Source organism: Phocoena sinus, chromosome 14 (genome assembly GCF_008692025.1).
Source record: "Phocoena sinus isolate mPhoSin1 chromosome 14, mPhoSin1.pri, whole genome shotgun sequence".
NCBI classification, from domain to species: Eukaryota; Metazoa; Chordata; class Mammalia; order Artiodactyla; family Phocoenidae; genus Phocoena; species Phocoena sinus.
This window is the reverse complement of record NC_045776.1, coordinates 87,771,641-87,799,573: the sequence shown is the minus strand read 5'-3', so window position 1 is coordinate 87,799,573 and position 27,933 is coordinate 87,771,641. Positions and strand designations below refer to the sequence as shown.

The 27,933-nt window shown below is 50.4% G+C and overlaps 1 protein-coding gene across 2 annotated transcripts in view; it reads left to right on the top strand.

Annotated features, from left to right (window-relative positions):
• Positions 1-27,933, top strand: part of RIMBP2 (RIMS binding protein 2) — a 139,287-nt gene that overhangs the window by 20,605 nt on the left and 90,749 nt on the right. For both annotated transcript variants that reach the window (XM_032603398.1, XM_032603399.1), the window contains exon 3: positions 25,423-25,473. The gene's annotated coding sequence lies outside the window, so the exon portion shown is untranslated. The remainder of the gene's footprint in view (positions 1-25,422; positions 25,474-27,933) is intronic.

Genomic DNA, 27,933 nt, shown 5'->3' with positions numbered 1-27,933 from the left:
TTCACCAAAAGCAGACCGTTCATGCAATAATTTAAAAGTGAGTCACGTCCGTATCTAGTGGCCAAGACATGTAGTCAAGTGAGGGCTTCAACACGTCCATTTGGACCCACAGCAGTTGGACCCCTGCTGTCCAGAACTGAACCCACAGCAGGGCGATCACCTCATCTGTTCCCAGATCTGCCCCACTGCCTCACCTCTCACCACCCCCAGCCCCTCGCAGCCCTGCGGCCAGTGGACACACGCCAAGCTGGTTCTTGCCTCCAGAGCTTTCCTCAGAACGTTGCTTGTCATCATGTAGGTCTCGGCTAAAATGTCACCTCCCTGACCGGCTAGAGTAGAATCGGTACACCTGCCTCTCTCCCCTGCACGTCACCTCGCTTTCTCTCCTCTATCAATCTCTGAAATTCTTATTACTTGCCAGCTTCCTTGTTTAGTTTCTGCATACCCCTCCCCAGCAGAATGTAAACTTCATAAGAACAGAGGTGACCTTTGACTTACTCGTTATTCTATCCCAGACATTCAAGTATCTGGCACAAAGTTAAGTGTTCAGTTAGGGTTAGAGTTAGATTGTTATTTTTACTAATGTAATAATTATTAAAAGAATAATTTCACAATTATTAAATAATTAATAATTTAATAATTGTTAATTATTTTTGCATGAACGAAAGCACGTGTCCAGGAGGTAAACTCCATTTCAGCACAAACCCACAGGCCCTGAAATAAGAAGCCCGATCGGATTCTGTTTCCCTGTCTCACCATCTACCCAGCTGCTCCATCCAGAGGTGTGCAATTCCCTGTCCCTCGTCCTGGCCGTGCAGTTCATGGAAAGTCCTATAGATTTAAAGCAAGCCATCCAAAAACCTCCTGAGCCAACCTAAGTGTCCTCAGTTTCTACTCCTGCTGCCTGAGACCACACAGCTCCTCTCTTGCTCAGGTTATATTAAATGTTTCCTAACATCCTGCCTCTTCCTCTCCTCTGCTCTGGCTCCCCTCTGATCTTTTCTCCATACCACAGTCTTTGCAAACACAAATCCCCTCATGTTATACCCTGATCCACATCCTTGCATCCTTGCCTGGCTGCCCATCGCTCTGAGAATGAGGATGACATTCCTTCAAGGCCCTGATGGTCTGGTCCCTGTCGGCCCCCTTGGCTTCCCCTCCAACATTCTGCATCTCTCCCCCCATGCCAGTCACACCAGCCTTCCTTCACCCTTGACCTCACTTTGATCCCTTCTGCCACAGGGCCTTTGCACATACTGCTCCCTCTGCAGAGAACGCTTTGCTCTTCCCTCTTCTAACCAACTCCTATGCATCCTCAAAAATCTACTCGTCTGTCACCTCCCCAGGGAAGCTGACGTCCCCAGGGCTCATCTTTTAGTGATGGAAGACTCTCAGCATTCAGCACTTCTCTTTCATGACACTTATCACAAGTTTGCATTTTTATATCCTTATTTGATTAACCCTCATCCTTACCACTAGAAGGTGAATTCCACACAAGCCAGGACCACTTCCGTTTTTGTCTTTACGGTGTTGCTAGCACTTGTCACATACTTGGCGCTCAATAAGTCCTGGGTGGATGAGAGAAACAGAAATGGTAAGTAGCTGGGGAGACGTAATAGGCTATTTTTCTCCTCTTAGGTCCTTTAAAATATGTATGACAGTTCAAAGAAAAATTATAACACTGAGGGTTTTCAGTGTGTGTGGATGTAATAATCCATGGGAAGACCGTGACATAGAAAGTAAAGATGCTGAGACAGTGGTAGTGTTTCTACATTCCACTTGGAGTGGCAAAATTTAATTCTGAATAGATTATTTTAATTTAAACACGTATATTGAGACCCCTGGAACAACCACTGAAAGGTATATAAAAATAGATAGTCAAACACCCAATAAATACCTGAAATGGGATGTACTACGAAGCATTCAGATCATTGGAAAGAAAGCAGGAAAGGCGAAACAGAGCGATGAAAGGAGAGGGAACAAACAGAAAACAAAAAAAAAATGGCAAAACCAAAATCAACACTGACCCATAAGTGCATTAAAGGTCATTACTGTGCAGGTCACCTTGAAGCTATATTTCATCTGGTCCTTGCAATGACCCTGGGAAGGTTGCATTCTTCTCCTTCACTCGATAAGTGAAGAAACTGAGGCTCAAAGAGGTACACACCTCACCTCAGAACACACAGCTTATAAGTGGTCGAAACGACATTTGAATGCAGGTCTGGCTGACCGTATGCCCTGCACTTGGCTGGCCTCAATCCCCAGGCCTGGCAGGCAAGGACCACGGGCACATGACGAAAACCGTGCTTCGGAAAGATGATCTTAATAACTCGGAGTGCCACTGTCCCCATGTCTCCAGAATCCGTCCGGGTCAGATGCGCAAGACAGAGGCTTGTCTGGAGGCTTAAGGACAAATCAGGAATCAGGAGAGCTCCAGTGTTTGATAAGGGGGCTCCTGACTTCCTAATTTTTTCCGGTTTGAGAAACTAAGATACTTCGGCTGAAATATATTTCGGCTTCCATGGCTCTTTTCCACACTCATCCTCATTATGAATGAGTCTGACTTCCCCAGACGGGACAGGGAGTCATAAGGCATAGAAAACACACAGCTTTAAATGCCTTCTTCCTTGGTTTTGAAGACATGAACTCAGGAAGAGCTGTGTTCTTTTCACCGGGTGTCTCGTAAAAGGGAATCGTGGGCACGGAAATGCTTCATTACTTCCACCAGGAGTACCAGATCCCATGAATGTGACGTTAGGAGTATCGCTGTTAACTCCTGTTGAGGGAAGTGACTCTTTCCTGAATTTCGTGACCAGGCAGGGCAGGAGCCAAAGCAGAAGACAAACCCCCCTTTGCGCTAACGTGGCTGAGATGACTCCGTTTGCTCCACACTCGTTCCCACCGTGTCACATCTGAGCTTTCCCGGGGAAGCAGCATCTTGACATTTGGAGGCTACTTAAGCACTCGTGTTAATGCTGACATCCGGCTATAAATATCACCGCTTTAAAAATACATCCTGCCACAGGCAAAGCATATCAAACGGGCACTTCTTGCTGGGGCGACGATCTTCAGGACTTTTCAGATGTGAAATGTTCCCGTGGAATGTGGCCTGTGCCCTTGGAATTGGGAAGAGGTTTGTAAAGGAAGCAGAAGCCAAACCCTAGGAATTTGGTGGGAGTTTGTCTTGGAATGAAAGCCGGGGGTTTCCAGACTCTCTGCAAGGACCCATGGGCCCCTCGTGCTCCCAGGGACAGCCTGGATCATGACGGCTTGTGGAATTGATACCAGTGATGATGATGTAAATTTCCTCCCTGGAGAAACGCCGAGTGCTCTGCGCACTGGTCACGTGGCCAAGGGCAGCGTGTCTTCAGTGGCCTGAGAACCCCAGAGGGACCTGAAGTAACTCCAGGAAATGTTCTTGCATTGACTTTCTGGCAAAGTCTGCTGGATGTCAGCACATCCCACAAATAAGGGTGGGGTCCTGCCGGAAATCTCCCGTAGAGCAGACAGATGAGTAGAGAGAATGTGAGCACAGATCTGTGTTCAAATGTGGCCTCATCATTTACTAGCTGGGCAACCTTGGGCAAGTTACTTAACCTCTCTGGGCCTCGGTTTCCTTCGCTGTAAACGGGAATAAAATATTTCCTGCTTCAAGTGTTGTTGTGAAGATTCAATATGTTATACGTGTTAAATACTTAGCACAACAGTACTCGAGAACTTAGTAAAGGTTACACGCTTAGATGAGAAGGAAGATGGTGATGCCTGGGGCTAGGACCTCGGGCAGGACACTCTGGGAAAGCCATGCCAGCAGTCTGCTTATAGAAACAAGAAGGACGTCGATGTCCACCAGTGGTACCACCTGCAATAAACACCAAGGAGGCTTTGACCGCGGGGGCCACACACACAGTATCAGGAGCTACCGTGAAGGCTCACGGCTGCCCACGTCTCTCCCTCCTTCCACCCGAACCCTTTCCCAGGGTGGCAGAGCTCCGGTGCGGGTTTAAATGTGGTCTCTGTTTCAATCCTCTGGCCTGGCCACCATCCAGCCCAGAGTTTCACTGAAACCCCCTTGGGTGGTTCAGATGCTGGACTCATGGGTTTCAGCCTATACACACCACAGGTACCCTGTGGGTAAGAGTGATTTCCTTGAATGGCGAAACCTGCTGCCAGTGACTTTGATCTTAGGACTTTGTTTCCCGGCCCCAGGAGAGAGACGGCACCCAGCACCTGCCCCAGCCCCACCTCATTGCACCCCACTCCACCCCCGTGCCCTTGCACCCCAGTTTATCCTCTTTCTGCTGCTGAGAAGTTGTCATTCTACTTCTGGAAAGCTCCTTTGGGTCTCTGGCTGTTTCTTCCCCAAAACAGGGAATTGAAAGGACTCCAAAACTGTCACGATCCACCAGCTGTCTCTTTATTTTGAGAAACAAGACTAAAAAGTTATGAAGGTTCAGTGCATAATAATGAGACGTTATAGAATTAAGTAAGTTTTGTGGCAGTCATAAATGCTGTTGAAAAATATTTTAGTGAGGACCATTTGGGATCAAGTTCATGCAAACCTATGTCAAATGGTTTTAAGAGACAGAAATAATTGGTTTATAAAGTGGGAAATATGAGCGAGGTTAGGCTTCAGGCAAGGTTGAGTCAAGGTACTCAGGTGAGGTCACCAAGAATAGTCTCTCTTCATCTTTTATCTCTGCTTTTTTTCTGTCAGTCCAGTTCACAGGCAGGCTCTCACCAAGTCATGTCCAAGATGGTACCCAACATCTCCTGGCTTGCATCCTACCAATTTAGTCACCACGGAAGAGAATGTCTCTTTCTTTTCCAATATTTCCAGTAAATGTCTCATGAAACCAAAATTTGTCCCTTTGGTCCAGCTTTGGGCTCGTGTACCTAGAAGAGTGTAGATCACATGCAAACCCTGGAGCCAAGGGTTGGGGTTACTCCCTGCAAAACGTGAGGCTGAGAGTAGGGAAAGGCTGACGTCCTTGGGATAATTCAGGATACTGCTCTCATTTGAACAGGAAATACATGCTGGGCAGAGAAGATTAGCAGCTGTCCATTGCAGAACAGGAAGTCAATAGGATGAGAGTAATTGGGACAAATTAGAGAGTGAAGGTTGAGTTAGGCTTGGGGCACAGGGGGATTCGTGAATATTTAGGAGGAAATCAGACCATTAAGGGAAGAGGGAACCTCCTCATTGAAGTCAGGGAGGCAGAAATGACCTTGAAACGTTACTGGGACATGAAAGCTGGCCCAACATTGGGGTACTTGGTGGCCTGCCAAGGGGCTGATTGGCAGGCTTGGACAGTGAGGGAAGTGGGGACAGCTACAGCTGTCAAAGTCACCCAGCCACCCATCCGTCCGTCCATCAATCCATCCGTCCATCTGTCCATCCTTCCATCGATCTGTCCGTCCTTCCATCGATCCGTCCATCCGTCCGTCCATCCATCCATCCACTGGACATCTTCACAGTAACTGTGAAGGGAAGGTGAAAAATGGGACAGAAGGATGTATTTGTTTCCATTTTTCATCATTTCTAAAGTTTCCAGTATTCAGCAGATGGGTGTATGTCAGAACTAAAATGGAAAGGTGTTTGTGTCTTGTCCCATTTCTAGTAAGCTCTCAGCCCGCTGGACTTTCAGCCTTTGGTGTTTGGGCGAGAAGACTTCCTAGACAGAAGGCTGGGGCCTGGACCCAGGGAGTGTCATCCTTGAACTTTTTCCACCACTCTGCATAAGCCACAGGCTTCAGGGCTCACTGAGATTGCATGTCTGTGCCCTACCTTCCAGGGGAGGAGATAATACAGACTCACTAAAGCAGCTCTCAGTCCAGGATCAACTACACTGAGAATGAAAGGAACAACTTTTCCTAGTTGGGAAGAAGCATCAAAACCATCTTTTTTTTTTTTTTTTTTGGTAGGAAAAGTTTCAAGCAAAGTAACGAAGGGATATTAAAACAAACCAGTGAAATAGTGGGTAAGGTGAATGAAGCCATTCTCAGGCTGTAAATGTTCCTGGACTGATTAATCTTTACTTTGCAGGGTGTCAGCAGAGTTCAGATTTCAGTGGGTTTTCATTTTTTTCTTCCAGTTGTCACAGTAAATCTATGAAGCAGATTTCTAACTGTAAAAACTCAAGTGAAAGAAATATAACATTTTCCCCCAAAGTTACTTAATTCCCTTAAGAGGCTTATTTTGAAAGACTGCTAGAAATGTAATGTCAATTTGGAGTTGGCTTCATCCTTTTCCTTCAGTCTCTCAGCCAGATTTCAGTTGAAAGGCAGACAGCAAGCTAGGTGTCTTCAGGTGGAGGGACTTTAATGCAGGGGATTAGTTACACAGGCAGTAGAAGAGCTGAGAAGTCAAATATGCACTTGGAGATATATCACCTCTAAGGCTGCGGAGATGGGGGCGGGGTGATGGTCTTCCCAAGGGCCGGAGGCTGAAGCCATGGGTCAGGGCTGCCCAGCAGGAGCTAGAGCCCCAGGGGAGGAAGAGCCACCACCTCTGGAGACAACATGGGAAGCAGAGAGAGGGTGAAATACCTGGCTTCTCTCTTCTTCCCACCTTCTGGTGCCTCCAATTGGCCAGTCCCCAAGAAGCAGGAGCAGGGCCGTCTGGGAAATGTAGTTCTCTGTGAGCAAAGCAGGGAAGGGGGAGAAATGGATCTGAGAGCCTTAGGACAGTTTACCGGCACACACCGGGGTTATACCTAAGTTGGGGCTGGGGCCACGTGATACCAAAAGGTGGAGGATTTCGTCTCCCACCCACCCATGCATGCATATGCTGAGATTTCCACCATTCTGTCCAATTCTTATTATTTACATCTAGGCTTTAAAAATCCACAAGCCACAGTCTAACGGTTTTTTCCCATCATTTTGGAGACAAGGCTTAAAGTTACATGACATCATTGTAAAATACAAGACCAAAGGATTGTATCAGTTTCGGGTGTAACATTATGATTTGATATCTGTCTATGTTGCAAAACGATCACCGCCGTAAGTCTAGTTAACATCCATCACTGTACCTATAGTTACAGAATTTTTTTTCTTGTGATGAGAACTTTTAAGATCTACTCTCTTAGCAACTTGCAAGGTATAATTAACAAAAGGACTAAAGATTAATTGTTTAGTCGTGTGAGTTCCTATTGACTCTTGGCTATGCCAGTGTAGTGCAGGGTGGTTCAAAGCTTTGTCTTCTGGACTCACCTGTTAGCCATAAGTTCTCTAGGGTCTCACTTCTCTGGAACTTTCCAGAAAGCAGAGCCAAAGCCCTTCTCTCCGGAATTCACCGGTGTCTATGCACGTGTGAGCCTGTCTGTCAACCTCTGATGAAGCAATATCTTTCTGCGGATGAGGAGGGAAGTTCTAGTCTCAGGTAGTTCTCACAAGTAGTTCATCGGTGTAGGGTTTGTGCACCAAAGCCCGGGAGAGTCCTTTTTTCTGCCTTTCACCCTGTGCACCCTCCCTGAGGCAATGAGTGCAGAATGGACCTGCCATCTGAATGGGACGTGGGGGAGGAGTGGAGGAGAAATGGAAGGAGAGACAGAAAGAAATATTGATTAATATCTCAAAAATATTAACCTTGTAACACTGTGGTTTTCTATGTGTGTTTCAACATAGGCGTATCTGCTGGCTCTATTTGGAAAATCAGTGCTGTACTGGACGAATCGACAGCATATCCTTATGCCAGGACATATGAGTGTGTTGAGTACGTGCGTGTGGTTTTGAGGCTTGTCTGTTTCTCCGCTTTAGCTGGTTCACAGATCTTACTAATGTTCAGCTCGCAGGTCCAACCCCCTCCGTCGCCTGAGTTAATTTTTTCTCCCCACCATCCACGTAACTCCACAGATTTCAGCCTTAAAAACCAGCCTCTCTCTTATTTTTAGTTTACACTCTTTCTCACCATCCATTTAACTCTACTCTTCCTCAGTCTTCAAAGCCCACCTCCTAGAGGACATTGGACAAACGGATGACACTCACCCTGCCAGCATGGTTTCCCTCCGGGAGAGTTAGTTGATGTATCTGGTTCACAGTTTGGTTAAAATGTGGTGAGAATTGTATCTCCTCTAGTCTCTCCGAAGGCAGAAATCTAGTTTCCTGACAGCCACAGGGTGGATCTTCCATCCATAAGCATTGGTTGAATTCCATTTGGCAAATGTGAATCAGGCTTCTACCGCCTGTGGAGTATGGGCATGGAAGAGACATTTAGGGTCCAATTGAGAAAGTGAGAGTTACACAAAATAAATCAGAACAGTACAAAGCCTATTATAGTCTATATGCAGGATAATATAGTAAAATGACAATACATCCGTTATATGCAGAATAATGATAGCTGCCATCAGTGATGGAGAGACCAGAGGTGAGGGTGGGCTGGAGCCATGGGGAAGATGCTCTGCATAAGGGACTTCATTGTCCTGTCATTTGTGCCATCCCACTGTGTGCCAGAGACTCTGTTAGACCCTGGGGCGTATCAGCAGATGGAGATGAGTTCTCTAATCGCGTGGATCTCACAGATTAGCAGGGGGAGGGAAGACATAGAATAAATAAACATGTAAATAAACAAGATAATCTCTGGAGGGGATAAATGCTGTGAAGGGCCAGCCATGTGGAGATGCAGGGACCAGCATTTTAGGCAGTGGAATGGCATATGCTAAGGCATGGGGGTGGGGATGATCTTGACGTAACAGTGGAGCTGATCAGAGGCCAGCATGGCTAAGGCGTAGTGAAGGGGGCAAGCAAGAGATTAGGCAGAGAAGTGGGCCCCGTCACGGAGGAGCCCATCAGCTGCAGCAAAGACTTTGAATTTTGTTCCCAGTGCAGTGGCAACCATTGAGTGCCGTAAGCAGAAGACAGTGTATTAGTCAGTGTTCACCAGAGAAACAGAACCAGTCGGATGTACAGAGGGAGACATGTAGATACAAGAGGAGGTTTATTCTAGGAATCGGCTCATGCAATGATGGAGGCCGCCGAGAAATCCCACGATCTGCCTGCCAGCTGCAGGCTGGAGACCCGGGAAAGCTGGTGGTGTAAATTCAGTCCAAGTTCAGAGGCCTGAGAATTCAGGGGCTGATGCTGTAAGTCCCAATCTGACCCCCAAAGCACGAGATTCAGGAGGCTGATGTCCTAGGGCAGGAAAAATAGATGTCCTGGCTCAAGCAGAGAGCGTGAATCCCTCCTTCCCTCTGCCTCTCATTCCGTTCGGGTCCTAGGCAGATGGGATGGTGTCCTCTCACACGGGGTGGGGGGGACCATCTCCTGTCCTCAGTTCCCCAATTCAAATGCTAGTCTCTTCCAGAAGCGCCCTCCCAGACACACCCAGAGGTCATGCTTTCCCAGCTCTCCGGGCATCCCTCAGCCCAGGTGAGTTGACACAGAATTAGCCATCACAGATGGCCGTGTTTGGGAGAGAGCACCCTGGCCTCTCTTGGGGACCTGCCGGGTAGCAGGACCGATGGCAGGAAGACCAACTCCAAGTCTGCTTATGGTCCGGCCGAGGGGTGATAGCGGCCGAGGGGTGATAGCGGCCGGTCGGGCAGTGACGGCAGTGGACACGGAGAAAGGAGCCAATCCAGGAAGGGTTTTGGTGCAAATGCAAGATTTTCTAAAGCCTTGGATGCTGAGCAAGGAGAGAAGTGGGGCAAGAATGACTCCTGGCTTTTGGGCTGTAGGAACTGAGTGGCTGGTGGGGTCCTTGCTGGAACGGGGCAGCTGGGGACACAAGTGGCTGGAGAAAAGTCAAAGTCTATTTTGGACAGGCTGAATCTGAGCTTCCTCCTGTACGTCCTCGTGGAGGTGAGGGGTGGACAGTTGGATATGAGTGTAGAGATAAACTTTTCATTTGGCAGCGTGAGTTTGTAAATGGCAGTTAAACTGTGATGTGGGATAAGGTCCCGTAAAGAAAGAATGTCAGCAGAACAGCGGCCACTCCAGTGTTCAGAGATCAGACAGGAGTGGAGAGGAAGAGGGGACACCGGGCCAGCGTGGAGATCCCCGGGCCAGGAGCGGAGGGTGTTTCATGACCCTCCGCCGTGTTACATGTTACATGCTGCTGAGACATGGGGTCCCTGGGCAGAGAAGTGACCACTGGCTTGGACAGCAGGGAGCCCATTGGCAGGAGGCTGCCGGCTGAGTGGTGGTAGGGGAGCCAAGGTGAAGAAGCTTTGAAGGGCGAGTGGAGTGTGAGGTCGTGGAGACAGTGAGTAGAGACACCCCGTAACCAGTGTGTTGGGAAAAGAAGCAGATACATGGGCAGCTGCTGGAGGGGAACATGGGTGAAGGGACAGGTAGGATGTGGGAAGATGCAAAAGAAGCTAAAACAGTTCCCAGCTAATCTTGTCCCCCGAGCTGTGACGCTCATCATAATTAACCTCAAACACCACGTCCCTCTGCGACAGGCTGAGACCTGGCCCCTTTGCTGCAGGGCCCGCACCTGGACAAACGTCTCCTCAAGCAATAAAATACAAAGAAGCTATAAGGGACTAAAAATAACCGCGTGCATCTGCGGTTGGGGCAAATTATGGACAAAAAGATACAAAAAGACCCCCCCCCCAAAAAAAATCCAACTGCTACTTCTGAAGAGCCCGGAGGAAAAACAGGGTGTCGGGAGCAAAGGCAGGGCACTGCGCAGGCCCCCTGCCCTCAACACCACCTAAGCTACTCCTCTGCCCAGCCACCTGGACCCACGCCTACCCTCACCCCGGATAAGGAGCCAGCAGGGGAACCTGTTGTTTGTTTTTCACTCCCCGCCCCTGCAGCAGAGGTCGTGCTAGAGCCCGGCCTTCTGTCAATTTCTGTTGATTAAGGAGGGCCAAGAACCCAGGTCAGTAACACCCCCAGGGGCATAGATTTTTACACATTTTCCTTTCCTGAAAACTACTTTATATTGACTTGGTTCCTCAGCCCGAGGACAGCTATTTCCATCCCAGCTGTTCCCAGGCACCTGACCTACACACCCCGTCCCCCTTTTGCCTCTAAGCAAGGAGCCCACTAAGTGTCTGTGGCCCCTCTATCCTTCAGTGACCCCGATGCCTGCGACAGCACACCTGGAGCAATTTCCTATTCAGTTAGTCTTTCTAATGAATCCTTGTAAGGAAGATGGTTTCCTTCTTTCCATTAATAACTTCCCTGCAAAGCTAAATAAAGATTACACAGGCTGCATTTGGCAGTGACCACTTCCGAAATAAACAGAAGTGCGAAGATAAGCTGGATCGACAGTGTCATTAAACAGCTGCCTAATTGTTCATCCCAACCAGGTTGGCTCTTTGGGAGCCTGAAAACGTGGATCTGCCCCTGGTAGAGTTTCACGGTGAAGATGGCCATGCAGGAGAAGTGGCCTAAGGCCAGCAAAGGGTCAGTGGTCGGGCGGACCCTGGCTCTGTGGTTTGCCGTTCTTGGGATGGCTTCCAGGCTCTGTGGCAGCACCCTCTGTGGCCTCAAGCAAGGCGCTCAGCTTCCCTGAGCCTGTGGCCTGTTGGAACCGTGAGCACAGCACACAGCTCTCAGCACTGGGTGAGACGGGGCCCGGTACTCAGTAAGTGCTTACTGAATGGGAGCACATTTCGTTCAACTGCACCATCTTACCAGTGCCATCATCCTGGTCACTCACTGCCTTGCTGGTAGAGTCCCTGGTCACCGAATACCTTCTGCCCCGACCCCCCTGCCCCGTGCACCTTGAGTTTTATACTGGATTGCGTTTGTAACATGCTCTGTTAACACGATGCCAAATTACATGATGCTCTACCACATGGTACTGTATCACATGACACTTTATTACACGAAGCTGCATTACAGGGTCCTGCCTTACATGATACTGCACGAGGTCCATGGGAAGGGGTTTTCTTATATTCAGAGTAAAAGGTAATAGGCTTCATAGATGCCAGGTACTACCCTAAGTCATGTAATATTCAAAACCCCTTTTCGAAGCAGGTGTTCATTCCTAATTAACGAATCAACATTGTTAATTAATTACCCATCGAAAAGTTGATCCATATGCTAGTAAACAGTTCATCCCGGAGAAGGAAATGAAGCCCAGAGAGGTTAAGTCACTAGCTAGAGGCAGCAGAGCTGAGATTTGAACCCAGGCAGTCTGGTTCTTGATCACCTCACCCTGCCCTTTTATTGACCTGAGATACCGGAAACACACCTCCACCATCACTGTCCCTGCAAAAGCGCCTGCTGGGGAATGTTCAGAAGGTTCCCGGAGCTGGGCCGAGGCCAGTGTGGCCGGAACAGACTGGGTGGTCAGAGCTGAGTCCAAGGAGTCATGAGGGAAGATCACAACGGATGGCTTATTTACTGAGTGACCTGTCCAGGGCAGGGACCACAGCCTGAGACAAGGAGCCTGTTTACATCCTAGAGAGGGGAAGCAGACAGTGGGCTAGTAAAGTGTGAAATATATTAGATGGTGAGAAGTGCTCTGGAGTGAAATAAAGCAGGGTGGAGAAAAGGATGCTGCAGGGGGGCTGGTTATAGTTTTAAATATGGCTTCACTGAGAAGGTGGTATTTGGGCAAAGCCTGGACTTTGAGAGAACAAGCGCTTCCAGTATTGGGGATGGGGGAAGAGTGTGACTGGCAGAGGGAACAGCATGTGCAAAGGCCCTGAGGTGGAAGTTTGCCTGGTCTTTGGAAAGAGTAAGAAAGCCCGGGTGTGTGTAGCAGAGCGGGAGAGGCGGACAGAGTGCAGCCTCACCGCCACGGCAGCACTGCGGTCTTACTCTGTGTGATGACGACCACTGAGGGACTCTGAGCAGAGGAGGGGCACGACCCACCTTCCGGGTGCAAAGACCCCTCAGCCTGCGGGCGGCCGGGGGTTGGCCTCAGGGTGGGCATCCGGCCAGTTCGGGCCAACAAGACCAAAGGGGAAATCAGGCACACTCTGTAAAGACGTTCCTCCTTGAAGTGATGGAGGATAAAGGCTCCCTTTCCCTCCTGTGGGACATTGTCCGCACCAGAGAGCGGTGTCTGGAGCAGGGAACCTTCTGGAAGTTTCCTAGGAGCTCAGTGCAGCCCCCGTGCCCCACAGTCCTGTTAGCAGCCTGGCTCAGTGCCTCGGCTCGGTGGGAACGGGCGGCATCCAGGCGCCATGCTGTTCCCACGCCTGGACTCCCCCCACAGCCCTTCCTCGGTGGTGGTGGGGGCGGAGCTCCGTCACCAGCCTCTGGTCTCCGCTTCTTCTTGGGGAGGCTCCGGCCACTTCAGTGAATACCGCCAGCCTCTGCTACACCTGCAGCTCCGTAGCCCCCCGTCCCATGCCGTATTTTTCTCCTTAACACTTAGGACCACCTGACACACTCCATATTGTTGAATATACGTGGGTAGGGTCTGTCTCTCCCTCTCTAGTGTAAACTCCAAGAGACTTGGTTTTGTGTGTGTTTGTCTTCACTGCCGTCACCTTCAGAACCCAGGGTGGTGACTAGCACATGACAAGTACTTGGCAATTGTTTGTTGAATGAATGAATGAGCGAGCGAGTGAATGAGTGAGTCTTCATTATAGTATTGGATTGGCATTTCATCACAGGATTAGGCTATGTGAAATAGCCAGTCTTATAGGTCAAAATGATTGAATATCAACTTTAGTGGTTCAACCTAACGCTTCTTGTTGCAATTGACATTTCCTTGTTTATTTGCTTTGCTATGTCCTTTCTTACCCACTTGCCCAATTAGAATGTCCATCCGTGGAGGCAGGACCCTGTTGTTCTTGATGCCCAGTGTCGTGGCACATGACAGGTGCCCAGTAAATGTTGCTTGAATGAATAAATGTACAGAAGTAAATGAATGAAGGAATGGAACAGAAATATTCCCCTCTAGAACGAAAAGCCTCACACGCACGGTCCCATCGACCCTCTGACAACCCCATGAAAGATGGTGGAGGATAAGTATTAATGAACTCCAGTGCCCTTAAGAAGAAACCCAATACCGGACAAAAGTAGCATCCCTCTGAGTCAGTGAGAAGTGTTTGTGGAAGAATTTCCAAAGCTTCTTGGAAGTTCAGAGAATTCCTGACACCTTTAGAGGCTCTAGGGGTTCATCTTAGTGTTCCTGAAAATGCCTGGTGCCTTGGGCCACTGGTCGGGGAATCAGGGTGGGTTGTGGTCGGCAGGGGGGAGTCGAATCTGTCACAAGAGGTCATTAGAAATTGCTAGGCCCAAATTGGTAACCAGAGCTCCGCAGGGCCAGGAGAGCTGTGTTCAAGACTGGCTCTTGGGAAGCTACATAGCAATAACCCCTCTCCTGTCCAGGAAGGCGAGGCGCAGTCAGACCAGGAAGGCTGGAGACTGGAGCGGATGCAAGAAGATGCATGTGTGCTCTTTCTCCTCCCGCCCACATACAGACACAAACGACCCATTCCAGTCCCAACTCGGGGCAGGTTATAGTCATCCACAAACACACCCATTTCCACCTTTTCAGGGGATTTGGTTCATGTTTGAGGGCTTCTAACTTTCCAGGATCCGGGGTTCTGGTGAGAGTTTCCATAGCAACAGTGAAACCAGCACTCGTCCGCCAAGGGGCTAAGAAATTGCAACTTCCCAGGGAAGTGAGACAGCAGAGGGGCTGCAAGGTTGTTTAGCCCCAAACTGGAGACAAAGCCAGAGCGTGGTGTCGCCACGCATGTAACACGTGCAACACGGGCTGCAGGAAGACTTCACTTTTTAATGCAAAAAAAAAAAAAAAAAAAAAAAAAAAGTAGAACTTTGGGATGTGAACCCGCAAAGCTTCCCCATCTGCAGGTAAAATTGTTGAGTGCCAAGGTCTTTCCCAGAAGGAAAGAGCTTTTGGTGTCAGTGGGTAGGATGGACTTGGGAAAATGGTGAAGAGAATAAATTTGCCTCTCTGCCCTTATCTCTCCGAGACCCCTTCCCCAGCCTGGGGGATAAAAATAAGTAAAAGAATTAAAACAAAATTTAAAAGTAATAATAATAAGTCATCAACAAATTCAAGCTAAGGAGGAAGGTATGTTAGGGTCCCTTCCCCATTATATCAAGGCATCTCCTGTCTGTATAACATGGGTCATGCCCTCGGATGTCAGGTCACAGGAAGGTGAGACTGGGTCTGCAGGGACAGCGGCAAAAAGGAGGCGTGTGCTCGGGAAGGGAACAGCTCTGACTCAACCTCTGCCAGCCCCTCCGGGTGGGACACATAGCTAAAACTTTTGTGAAAAGATCCAGATTTTTAAAATGTTGATTGCTAAGCCACCTTTGGCATAGATCTCGTTATAAAAAAGAAATAGGAAAGAAAGAAGAAGGAAGGGAGGGAGGGAGGGAGGGAGGGGAGGGAGGGGAGGGGAGGCGAGGAAGCTGAATTCAAATGTTGTGCATCTGGTTTGCCATGAAACATTCCCTGTGATTCTGCCTGTGTGAAAGTCTATCCCACCCACGCCTTTTTTCTACATGGTGTCATTCCTCATGTTTCCTCCCCACCAGGGTTCACAGGTGGTCACTGTTAGGGCCGGGGAGGTCCCGGTGTCCTGGGATGCTTGCTGGTGGGTTCTCCTGGGGGATGACTTTGGGTGACGAGAAATCATCAGAGGTGGGGAGAAGATGCTCCGGTCAGAGGAAGAGTCCAGCCCTGGGACTCCCTGCCTCGGTGGGACCTTTGCAGAGGGACAAATGGGGGGGCATTTGGACTTGTTGGGGCTGAGCACCCCACTTCACCAGGGTGAGCGGACAGGACCAAACCCTGAGATTCAGAGGCCCCACGGAGGCGTCCGATTTGAATCCCACACGGCCACTCACCATGTGTGACAAACAGGGAAAACTTGGTGTGTCAGTTTTCCCATCTGTAGAATGGGGCTAGTTACAGTACCTCCCTCCTACGATTATTGTGGATGACGTGAGTTAAATGGTAGTAAACAGCTGGGAACAGTACACCTATGTAGGGAAAAGTCCATAGGTCTTGGCTGGTATTTGCAGAAGACCTGGGGGAAAAACACGGAGAGAAGGGAGGATTTTTTCCAAACAGGAAGAAGAGAGCTTCACCTCCACAGCACGGGAACCTGCAGCTCTGCTCACGCGCTCCTGGCGTGTAAACTAGAAAATGTGAAAACGGGGGAGGGAGGCTTGTGGGTGTGAGGGTTTCCCCGGCTGGTCCCTGCTGCCCTCGGGAGAAGCCGGGGATGCAGGCGGTGAGTCAGAGCCGGGAGCCGGCCGCCGGGCGCTGGGCTCACCTGACCTGCCCTCCCCCCGGCGCAGCACATGCGAGAGGCCGCGGAACGGCGGCGGCGGCGGCTGGGCGGACGCGGGCGGCGGAGGGGACCTGGGTGCGGCTCAGCGCCAAGCAGCGGGAAACCGGCCTCCTGCACAAGGTGAGCCGGCTGAGGCTGGCGGCTGGGCGGACGCGGGCGGCGGAGGGGACCTGGGTGCGGCTGGCTGGCTGCTCTCCTGAGCCCTTGCCCACGGGCCAGGGAGCGCCTGCCTCTCCTTCCTGGCGCGGAACGAGTCCCCGTGCTCTCTAGTTTCTCCTAGGTTGACTTGCGATTATGTTCTAGACTGCAAAAAAATCAAAGGAAAAGCTCTAACAGTCGGTGCTGGCGAGATTGTAGGGAAAATGACACGCCTGTGGATTATGGAAAAGGGTATGAACTGCTTCAGCTCTGGGGGCAAACAACCTGACAGCATCAATGAAAGCTAAAAACACAGGTCTATTTTGACCCTGCAACCTTCCATTTCTGGGAATATGCCGAATATGCCCTGTAAGAAACACAGGAACCCGTTCACAATGATGGTTTGCTTTGGTTTGCAGTCCTGTAGTGTGGGCACAGGAAACGGGGTTAAATCGAATGCTCACCCCGGGGTGTGGTTGTGTGAATCGCGGGGCATCCATACCACAGAGCAGCGCGACAGCCTTGGGAGGAATCATTTTGGTTTGCAGCTGCTCTCTTGGGGAGGTTTACGTGACGGTTTGCTAAGTGAGCAAATCAAATTTCAGAGAAATATGTGCAGCGTGATCCCATGAACGAAGGACAAGAGGGAGAGAAAGAGAGAGACAGGGAGAGAGAGAGAGAGACAGGGAGAGAGAGAGAGAGATGGGGGGAGAGACAGACGGGGAAAGAGAGAGAGATACGGGGAGAGAAAGAGACAGGGAGAGAAAGAGAGAGAGACGGGGAGAGAAAGAGATAGGGAGAGAAGGAGAGAGAAAGGGAGAGAAAGAGAGATGGGGAGAGAAAGAGAGAGACAGGGAGAGAAAGAGAGAGACAGGGAGAGAGAGAGAGAGACAGGGAGAGAGAGAGAAACGGAGAGAAAGAGAGATGGAGAGAAAGAGAGAGACAGGGAGAGAGAGAGAGAGATGGGGAGAGAAAGAGAGAGACAGGGAGAGAAAGAGATGGGGAGAGAAAGAGAGAGACGGGGAGAGAGAGAGAGACAGGGAGTGAAAGAGAGAGATGGGGAGAGAGAGAGAGACAGGGAGAGAAAGAGAGACAGGGAGAGAGAGAGAGAGACAGGGAGAGAAAGAGAGACAGGGAGAGAGAGAAAAAGACAGGGAGAGAGAGAGAGAGACAGGGAGAGAGAGAAACGGAGAGAAAGAGAGATGGAGAGAAAGAGAGAGACAGGGAGAGAAAGGGAGAGAAAGAGAGATGGGGAGAGAAAGAGAGAGACAGGGAGAGAAAGAGAGAGACGGGGAGAGAGAGAGAGAGACAGGGAGAGAGAGAGAAACGGAGAGAAAGAGAGATGGAGAGAAAGAGAGAGACAGGGAGAGAAAGAGAGAGACGGGGAGAGAAAGAGAGAGACAGGGAGAGAGAGAGAGACAGGGAGAGAGAGAGAGATGGGGAGAGAAAGAGAGATGGGGAGAGAAAGAGAGAGACGGGGAGAGAAAGAGACAGGGAGAGAAAGAGAGAGAGACGAGGAGAGAAAGAGAGAGACAGGGAGAGAGAGAGAAATGGAGAGAAAGAGATGGAGAGAAAGAGAGAGACAGGGAGAGAAAGAGAGAGACAGGGAGAGAAAGATAGAGACAGGGAGAGAAAGAGAGAGACAGGGAACACAGAAAGAAGAAAGAAAAGGAGAGAAATAAGGAGAGAAAAGAGGGAAGACGAAAGAACAGAAACCAGAGGGAGGGAGGCGGGGAGGGGATTGGGGCACTGAGCGGTTCAGAATGCATATGCCCACGTCACTTGTGATGGTTTGGGGAGCAGGAAAGTTCATTCCTGCCCCATCCTTAGTCACAGGCCTCGGTCCTCTTGGCCCTCTCCAAATGTGTCTGAGGATTCCTCTTTCAGAGCCATGGGTCTTGGGTCCCTGTGTCTATCTCTCACTGCGTTTCTTTCCCAAAGCCCGGTGCCCCCCACCCGTGGGAGGGCAGCCGGCCTTTCCAGCCAGGGCACACTGTGACCGTTGGCACAGGTGCTGGTCCCAGACGCCACCCGGCGCCAGCCGGGATGCACAGCAGACACCTCTTCCTCCGGTCGGTGGGTCCCATCCCCCGACAGTCCCTCCAGGTCTTTGATCTCAAATAAAGGACACGATGGCTTACCCTGCCTGGGTGGTGACCCCTATCTGTCAGAGTGTTTTTACTGCTCCTGAGTTTATTAGTGGAGCGTGTGGCATCGGGCAGATAACTTCTGATGCTGTTTCTGTTATCATTTATGGAGACCTCGTGCTAAGGATAGATTTCATCGGGCGGGTGCGATGGACACAGTTGCAGTCCTTGTGACCTGTCATAGTGAGTTGGCTGGCCCGCTGAGCAGCGCTGTTTCATTAGATGCTATCCAGAAAGGATATTGCTGGGAGATGCAGACAGTGATGTTACTCTTATCTTCTCCTGCCGTGTGTGAGGGACCTTTCAGTGCCTGGAGATACCTGCCTGGTATGCGCGCTCCTTCACTGCCTCCCCAGAAGCCATGCCCCCAGGCTGGGAATTTCCAGGACAGAAATACAAGTATGTCCAGCAAGGGAGACAGGTCGGATTTCCTCAGCAGAGCATCATTTTCCACGAGCTCGGAGTTTTACTTACGAAGCACTTGATGCCGGGGAAAGTGCAGTAGAGCCAGGTCCGTCATTCAGCTCCCAGTGTCCTCTGAGCACCGTCCAGCTTCTTTTGCTTCGTTTTTCCCCTGTGTTCATCCTTGTCTCTATTTTGGACACACGGATGCTTCGTCAGTTGGGGAGCACAGGAAGAAAAACTAATGAAGGATGAATGTGTCAACTTCGTAATTTCTTAGAGCTCTGATTTTTTTTTTTTTTAAGTGTTAGAAGAGAAAGGTTGAGACTTGAATGGAGCAAAGACCGATGAGTTCTTTCCAGCATTTGTGCGTCCGTTTGATTTACAGCACGGATGGCCCTTGTGCTGCACCTGCTGCCCTGATCCCTCCTTCCTTCCCTCCCTCCCTCCCTCCCTCCCTCCCTCCCTCCCTCCCTCCCTTCCTTCCTTCCTTCCTTCCTTCTTTCCTTCCTTCCCTCCCTCCCTCCCTCCCTCTCTCTCCCTCCCTCCTCCCTCTCTCCCTCCCTCCCTCCCTCCCTCCTCCCTCCCTCCCTCCTTCCTTCCTTCCTTCCTTCCTTCCTTCCTTCCTTCCTTCCTTCCGCAAACGTTTGCTGGCTGCCACCTATGTGTTGGCTGCTCAGCCATTGTTCTGAAAACTGGGAATGCAGTGCAGGGTAGGACAAGACCTCTGCCTTACAGAGTGAGAGTAAATGAACAAGTACATGAAGAATTCAATAAGTTCAGATCAAGAAAAGGGAAACACATGAATGAGAGAATGAATGAAGTGAGAGATTGATGAGGGCAACGGCTTTAGATGAGGTGAAGTTGAAAGGCGTGGCTGACACCCATTATGCAAGTGCTCATGTCCTATGGAAGGACAGCCTAGCCCTTGTCCCCCTACCTCCATAAAAGTCACCAGAGCTCTCTGAGTTCCAATTTGATTCTCATGAAACCACAGTGTGAGATATCTCCAAGGGGCCGCCTATTCTCTCTGACTGCAACTCCCGTTATTTCTTTTTTTTAATTTAAGAATAGCTGAAATGCAGTGTTGGGTTAATTCCTGCTGCACAGAAAAGTGACTCAGTTACACACACATACACCTTCTTGTTTTTAGTATTCTTTCCCATTATGCTTTATCACAGGATACTGGATTTAGCTCTCTGTGCTATACGGTAGGACCTTGTTGTTTACCCACGCCATATATGAGCCTGCCTCTGCTAATCCCAACCTCCCACTCCATCCCTCCCCCAACGCCCTCCCCCTTGGCAACCGCCAGTCTGTTCTGTAGGTCTGTGAGTCTGTTGTGCAGATACGTTCATTTGTGTCGTATTTTAGATTCCACGTGTAAGTGAGATCATGGTATTTGTCTTTCTCTGTCTGACTTGCTTCACTTAGTATGGTCACCTCTAGTTGCATCCATGCTGCTGCAAATCCCAATATTTCTTGAACCCACTCCCATGGGACCCACCTTCATCTCCCCAGTGCCGTGGCTCTTGTTAAGTCACCCGGGACGTCCTGCTCAGTGGTTAGTGCCCTGCCCTCATCCTCTTTGACCCAGAGGCACAGTTTGAGGGGGTCCACCTCCCCACCTCCCAGGCTTCCAGGGCCCCACCCTCTCCCAGCTTTCCTCCTTCCCCACAGACGCCCTCTAAACATCCCCAAGAATCAGTCCGCAAGCCACGTCTCTTCTTGACCTACACTCGCTAGGTCCCCGTGGGTTTGAATGCCACCTGTGTGCCAGCTGCCAGATTTGGTTCTCCAAGTCACATTCTGCCTCTGAACCCCACTTCTTTTGTCCAACTAGACATCCAGCTTGGACGATCTCAAACGTCATGTCCCCAGTTGAATTCTGTTCCATCCTCCGCAACGCGTGCTCCGCACACGACCTGTCAGGCTCTGCAAAGGGCAGCATTTCCCTTTTTGTACCGCTTTTCCTTTTCCCTGGAGTGAATTGCCTCCTTCTGTGTGTTTGCTCAGTCCTCTGTGTACCCATCACTCCCCTGTTCCTAAACCTTCTCCCAGAGCTGTACAATTCCTTTCGACATGTCCTGCTCTAGGGGGTGTTTTAATTCCATTTCCCCCTGAGACATCCTGCCTGGAGCCCCGCCTCTTCTTCCTGTGCAGGCTGGTGGCTCCGGAGGCCAAATCCGAGCTGGGCCTGGAAATGCCCTTCACCATCATCTTGGGAATTCCCTTTACACCTTTCTGTACTTTGTTGGATCCGCTGCTTCCTGGATCCCATAATATATTTTTTTCTTGATGTACCGGATGTGTCTAAGGAAGCTATTTTCCCACGAAATGTAGGTGGATTTTTTGACATTTTACGCTCCTTGGAGATCCCTTTGTGGTTTCAGCCTCACCTCTGGACCTGGCCACCCTAAGGAAGGTCTGGGCATTCAGCCAGCTGGAAGGTCAGGGGCCCGGAACCTTCCCCAGGGAGCCTCTCCCCCCGGAGGCTCAGCCCATCCCTCTGCTCAATACGGTGGTTGGCAGTGCAAGTGGAAACACTTGTTCAGTTAAAGAATGAACGAATGATCAAACTGCCCGAGGCTATTCTAATGGGAAGCAAGGTAAGATAGGACCATCAGCCACCCCTTATCTCTGGTAGCTGGTGGAGGCATAGCTTAAAAATTAAAAGTCCAAGCAGAGCGAGTCCCATCTACGAGGACTTCTCCACGGGACGCCTGCTCGTGGAGATCGGGGTGCCAGGGGCTGAGCCAAGAATCCTCACTTGCATTCATTCAGAAAGCAGCTCCTGAGCATCCTGTGTCAGCCACGCGTAGGGGCTAAGGCACAGCCGTGAGCGTGCGCGAGGCTGTGCACGTAGGCTGTGGACCGTGGCGATAATACTAAACGCTACGCCGTGAACATTTGCTCTAAGTGCCGCACGCTCTGGGCCCGGTACCTGGAATGCACGTGTCACCGTCTTGAGGTCCCCGCCTGCCTCTGTCTCCTGTCCTGTGTCACTCTCCGCCCAGAATGCCTGGTCCCCAGATCACGGCAGAGCTGGCTTATTGCTGTCACTGAAGTCTCCACCTGGCCTCCCTGCCTGAGTGGCCTCAACCCGCCAGCGCTGCTGCTCTCTGCCACCTCACCCCGTTTAGTGGTGCCACTTGCTCTTTGATGTACCTATTTGCCTATTGTCTGCACTCCCAGAACATTGCCTGCCACAGAGCAGGTACTCAACAAGTGATGCTTGGCAACTTTGAATGAATGAATGGATGAACGAATGGGAGACCTAGTAAGATTCCGTCCACTGATGTAGTTCATGGTCATATGAAATTACCAGGATAACTGATGGTTAAGTTCTAGGCAATCCTCTATGAATGTCTGTTGAATGCATGAGTGGCGGCAGCGGTCAGCCGTCACCCGGAACCTGTGGGATGCGGGTCCCCTTACATGCAGGACCTGGAGGCCTGACTCCGACCCCGATGTCTCTAGGGAAACGGCGACCGGAGTCCAGCTGCTTTAGCTGCTTCGGATTTCCAGTTTCTCGTGCGGGTTACATCTTTGTCTTATTACAATTAGCAGCTATAATAATCCAGATGTATGAGCAAAAGAGTTTTTCCACATTTAAAATTCGTCTGCAGATTTGATCAATGTGACTGTCCTTTCAAATTCCTCCCGTGTGGGAAATGAAGGCTCCAGGTTTAAGGCCATTACTGACACGTGGGTTGCTAAAAGAAGCCAAACTCACCCCACATCTCATAAGAGCGCTTTGCCTCCATGGCAAGTGCTCGCCTTGGATGTGTTGGATTTAGTTGTTGTACGTGGATGGTGGGAGGGGGGATCGCAGGCTGACCCTCCGAGTTCATTCAGTTCTTGCTTTCTCCTATGACACATGCCTGGAATATTGGTTCATGGCTTCCTCAGCTCTGTGGAACTCAGGGACCTGAGTTGAGGGTCTGTATAGCCCTCAGTCTTGAGTCCATGAATCGTGTTCACTTTTCTGTGGAGCTGAGATTAACAGCACCCACAAATGACCGCCCCCCTGCTCACACCAACCAGCATGCATACTCCCAACCCCATCACCAAGGTGCTTGGGTCCTTATTATTCTGAGTATTACGTGTCCAGTCTGTCTGAGCCACACGTCCAGAGCTTCGGCAGCGGGAAAGCTACGTCCCCTCTACACAGCTGTGCCTCCCCTGAAACAAATGTGTTCGCTGCGGTGTCAACCCACCCCCTGGACATTTGATCCCCTGGATGACAGGCCCCTTCTTCTGACAGCAGGACTGTGGGCCTCCCTAGGAGTCGCGGTCCCTCTCAAATTCACCGTGTTCTGTAGGAAATCGTGTCTGCGTGAAGATCTCAGCTTCCCCCATGCGCTGGCAGTGGCCCCCGAAGTGAGCCTTGCTTAAGCTGTTGCTGAGGTTCTGCAAGGATTCAGTGCTGCCAATTTTAACTGTTAATTTTAACCATCTATTCTGATTGCCCAAATGGCCCAGCTTGCAAGTAGCCTACAAAAACGAACTCCTGACTTTCACTTGAAGCCAGAAACGAAGTTGTTACTGCCAGCTTGGCTGTGTTTTAACAGCCTGGGATGGAGTTTTTAGTTGTTTTTCATTCTGCCATTTGAAAACTATCTTTGACTCAAGTGGCTCAATGATGGTGTTATTTATATAATCCTTGTATGTCCTCTGGTTGTTTGTCTTTTTTTCCTGTTTCGTGATTTATTGTCCCTCTTGTTGTTTTTGCTTTGAAAGGAATAATTTTGAGCCTTTGAAGATGGAGCTGAATTCAAGAATGGTCTAGTTAATTTGCTGGGTTCTATTCACTTCCCCAGCTCTTAACAGCCTCATTGGAAATATGTGAGAATGAAATGCATATGAATGAACTCTATGGAAATCTCAGGCTACTTTTCGCTTTTAGTCTGTGCTGGGGAAGCCAAGCCCTTCCCTCTTTCCGACTCACGGAAGTTTTCAAGTGAGAAGCAGAAGCTGTTAAGATAGCTCTCACTGGCGTATTTATGATGTGAACTCTTCTCCTCATTATTCTCCAGGCACCTGGAGAAAAATATACCTCCAGAAATGAGAATTCTAAATGTAAATCTCAATTTAATACATGGATTCTTCCTTAGTGCTCAGTTTTTAGAGGCAGCTACCCTGTAGCATCAGGAGAACATCTCTAAACGTTTGTGAGACCTGGGAGACCAGTTTGATGGGAGGCATCAAGGTGGTGATGTGGGGACAGGCCTTCCTCCTCCGTCTTATGACACCCGCACCCTCTCACTAAATTTTGGTGTCTCTAACTTTAAAATGGGAGGTGTCATGCCTTCAACAACTGACGGTTGTGCTCATTAGGACTCTTGGTTTCAAGTGACAAAAAACACAAAAAGAGACTTTCAGTTGTACACGCAACTGAAAATCTAGCTTCAGATGCGGCTGGGTCCAGGGTCCAGGGCCCAGATCAAGCTGGCTTCAGGCGTGGTTGAACCCAGCACCTCCCAAATCCCATCAGACCTCCGTGGCTCTCCTGCCTCTGCTCTCCCTTGCCTTGGCTTCATTTCTGGTTTCCACGTCAAGGCCCCTGGCTGCTCCAGGTTTGCCCCTCATGGTGGCAAGGTGGCTGCAGCTGCTCCAGACTCTCCTCCACGCAGCCTCAAGTTCCAAAGGCAAGGGGCCTCCCTTCCTCCCAGCATTCCCAGGCAAAGTCTCTTTGTTCTAACTGGATCACACACTCACCCACTAACCAATCACTGAGTCTAGAACCTTGCTCATGTATTCAGTGGATCCCCAGCAAAGTCAGGACCTCTTCCCAGGGCATAGTTCCAGGCAGGCAAACACAACAGATATTTACTGTCATCACAGTATTAGAACTTCAGGGTCCGTGAGGACAGGAAATAATAATGTTGCATCTCAGGTTTGTGTGAACTTACCATGTGGCCTGGGCAGCAGCCATCCTGAGAAATTTCTGTGGTGAAACTTGTACAATTTCTTATTCTGTGGAGCTGATGGCTTTGTGTCAGATAATTTGAAGAAGGCAGCCCCTCCGCTACAGCTGAGAGCCTGGGCGCTCAGGACCACCCGGGCAGCTCCTTCTCAGGACCTGGTGGGATTTCAGCAGACCTTCGTTTATCTAGGGGTCAAGTTCGCATGATTGTGTTTTATTTCTCAAGCCGTTAAGGACATTTGAGAAAATTATGGTGCTCCCTGAGGCTTTGGGAAGAATTATCCTGCCATCTGGGTTCAGCCTCCGACCGTGTGTGTGGCCCCTTCTCAAGAATAGAACCCGGCTCCTACCCTCATGCACCAGCTGAATCCCACCAGCCTCCCTGTTCTCTGCCAGATCAGGGGGCGCTTTCCAGTCTTTACAAAGAGCATCAAACCCGAATCCATTCCTCTTGCCCAAAGGGAGAGACCAATGAGAACTGATTTAGACCCTTAGAATTTAGGGGTTTATTAGACGAATAAAAATCAATGGCCCACACTCCCTGATAATTTAGACATTAATCTTTAATTCTCTTTATCTCCCTTTAAACGTTCACTCTTCTGTTTTTTTATCATCAAAAAAGGCTCAGGTTGAAGCTAAGAAAGAACACGAAGGCGCAGTGCAGCTGCTAGAGGTAAGCGAACCGGCCATGACGGCTTTCTTCCTGGGGGTGGGCGAGGTCAGGGGATATTGCGTTAATGCCTCACGGAAGCAATAGCTAACCTTTACTGAGTGCCCACTGGGTACTGGTTACTCAAGCAGCCTATATGATAGGCATCATTATGGTTCCCATTTTACACGTGAGGAAGTGAGGCACAGAGAAGGTAAGCAATTTTCCTATGGCCACACAGCCAGCATCAGAACTGTGGGTCTCAGAGGTGGTCTGCTCTCCTCTGCTGGCTCCTCCTGGAAGGAAAGCAAGGAGGGTGAGCCCGCTTACTTGGGGGGCATGATTTCCTCGAGGAGAAAGGTCGGGGGATGGGCCATTCCTATGGGCGACAGATGAATGGGGGAGTTGTAAGTGACAGCACTAAGCCCAAGGAAGCACTTGGCATCTGAGGGGGGCGTTGGCAGGAATCACAGCAGTGAACACGATCAAGGTGCTGCCAGGGGCACCGTCCCCATGAGCACAGCGGGAGTGACCCTCCCCAGCTGCCCAGAGGCCTTTCTCACTGGCCCTGACGGTGGGGGCTTGGCCGGAAGTGGGGGGCATGTCTGGACCACTCTTCTGTCCCTGGCTGATGGCCTGCTGCCCGCATCCTCAGGAGCAGGCGGAACTCCTGGGATCACCCGGGGGCCTTTGCCGTCTGCGTTCTTCATGCATATGATAAATGGACGTAAGGAGTCTCCCTGCCGAGACTCCTTACAGAGGAGGTCACCCCGTTACTGACTCCTCACTACAGACTCAGCAGCGGGGTGTGGCTGCACAGCTTGGGGTGGCCCCACGAGGCCTCCTCCCCTAGTTCCGTTCCATCAAGAAGGCCAAGAGGGCCTTTCCGCCGGGCCTGCCACCTCCGCACGTGGGAAGCACCTGTCCTCTTTAAGATGACCTTGTCCCTCGTCCCCAGGGGACCAGCGGCCACTTAAAACAGAATATATTCATCTCTTACATTGCCTTTTAGAATCTATTCCTCCCCCAGGAAAAGGTTTCATCGTTATGGTCATATGTATTAAAATTGATTTTTTGAAAGCGCCCATTAGCTAATGAATATCTGGAGAGCTGAGAGTAATAAATAGCAAAGAGGGAAAATATATAACCCAGGAGACTGGAAACAGGCCTCCAAACGGCCATACATCTCCCTGAAAAATCACTTCATTCCCCCCCGCCAGAATCACTCACCGCACTTTGATTTACGTAGTCTCCTGGCTGGAAGTGCAATTTCTTTGTTCCCATCACCCCAAGCCCATCGATCTGATCGTCCGTGTTGTTTTTATCCGCCTTTTGAGCTGCCGCTCTGTGACAGCCCCGCCGAGGTCATGTCACCCGGCGCTGGCGGCCGTGCGTGCCCCGGCACGTGGGGATGGGCGTAACGTGCTTCGGTTGGAAAAACGGAAAAGGCAGTGCAGGTGCACTGAGAATCTGTGTCTTCTTTTATTCACAACATCTTCCTGTCATTGTGTCTCGCTTTGCTTTTCACCCAGAACACGCTGGAGAGCATGCAGGTATTTTAGGGAATGATGTCCGCCCCTCCCCCCTCTCCCCTCCCCATGTGCTTGGTGATGCTTTCTCCGTTCGTGGACCAGCCGCGCACCCCTGGGCCCGCTCCATCCGCCCCTTCTTCCGAAGATGGGCAGCTTTCTGATGCGGTCGTGGGTGCCTGGGGCTCCCTGAGGCCAGGGCAGCCGAGGAGCTGCCCCTGGGGGCTCCACCCCAGGGAGATGCTTTATTCTGGGCATTGAGGCCCAGGGCTCTGTCCTCGGAAGTGATGAGCGGGGCCAGCAAAGCCGGCTTCCATTCTCAGGCTGGAAGAACGTTCTGTGAATTCAGATGACCTCGGGGAGGAGAATTGTCGGGATGATTCTACCCTTGGGTCAGCCACGTGCTTTCGAGCCCGGCCAAGAGCCCAGAATTTGGTGGGTCCGTCATCGGAATTCAAGCCTTGCACCTGAGCGGTCCCATTCCCATTCTGTGTCGAGTGAGGGCGGCGACCCTCCCAGCAGTTGGGGACCCTTGCTTGTTTTCACAGGCGTCCGCCTGGGGAAGAAGAGAAATGAGCTGTCCCTCCAAACAGGGTTTTGAGCCTTTTCCAAAACTCTGAGTTTGGCCGTGAATTTGTAGAACCAACGACTTTTCTCACTCTTGGGTGGTTTCCAAAGCGGCGTTCTGGGACCCGCAGTATCGGCATCACTGGGGAGCTTGTCAGACCCACTGAGTCAGAAACCCGGAGTGGGGGACTGAAATCTGAGTTTTAACCAGCCCTCCGGGTACTTCGAGAAGCGTTGTTTGGAGAGTGCCAGGCTGGTTACAGGAAGGAGAACTATATCTGAAGGGGTAAGCCCCCTGGGAATCTTGGCCAATCCTGATTCAGCACCTTAGTAACCAGAATTGTTGACCAAGAATAACCCGAGTGCGACCCCGCCCGCCGATCCTCCG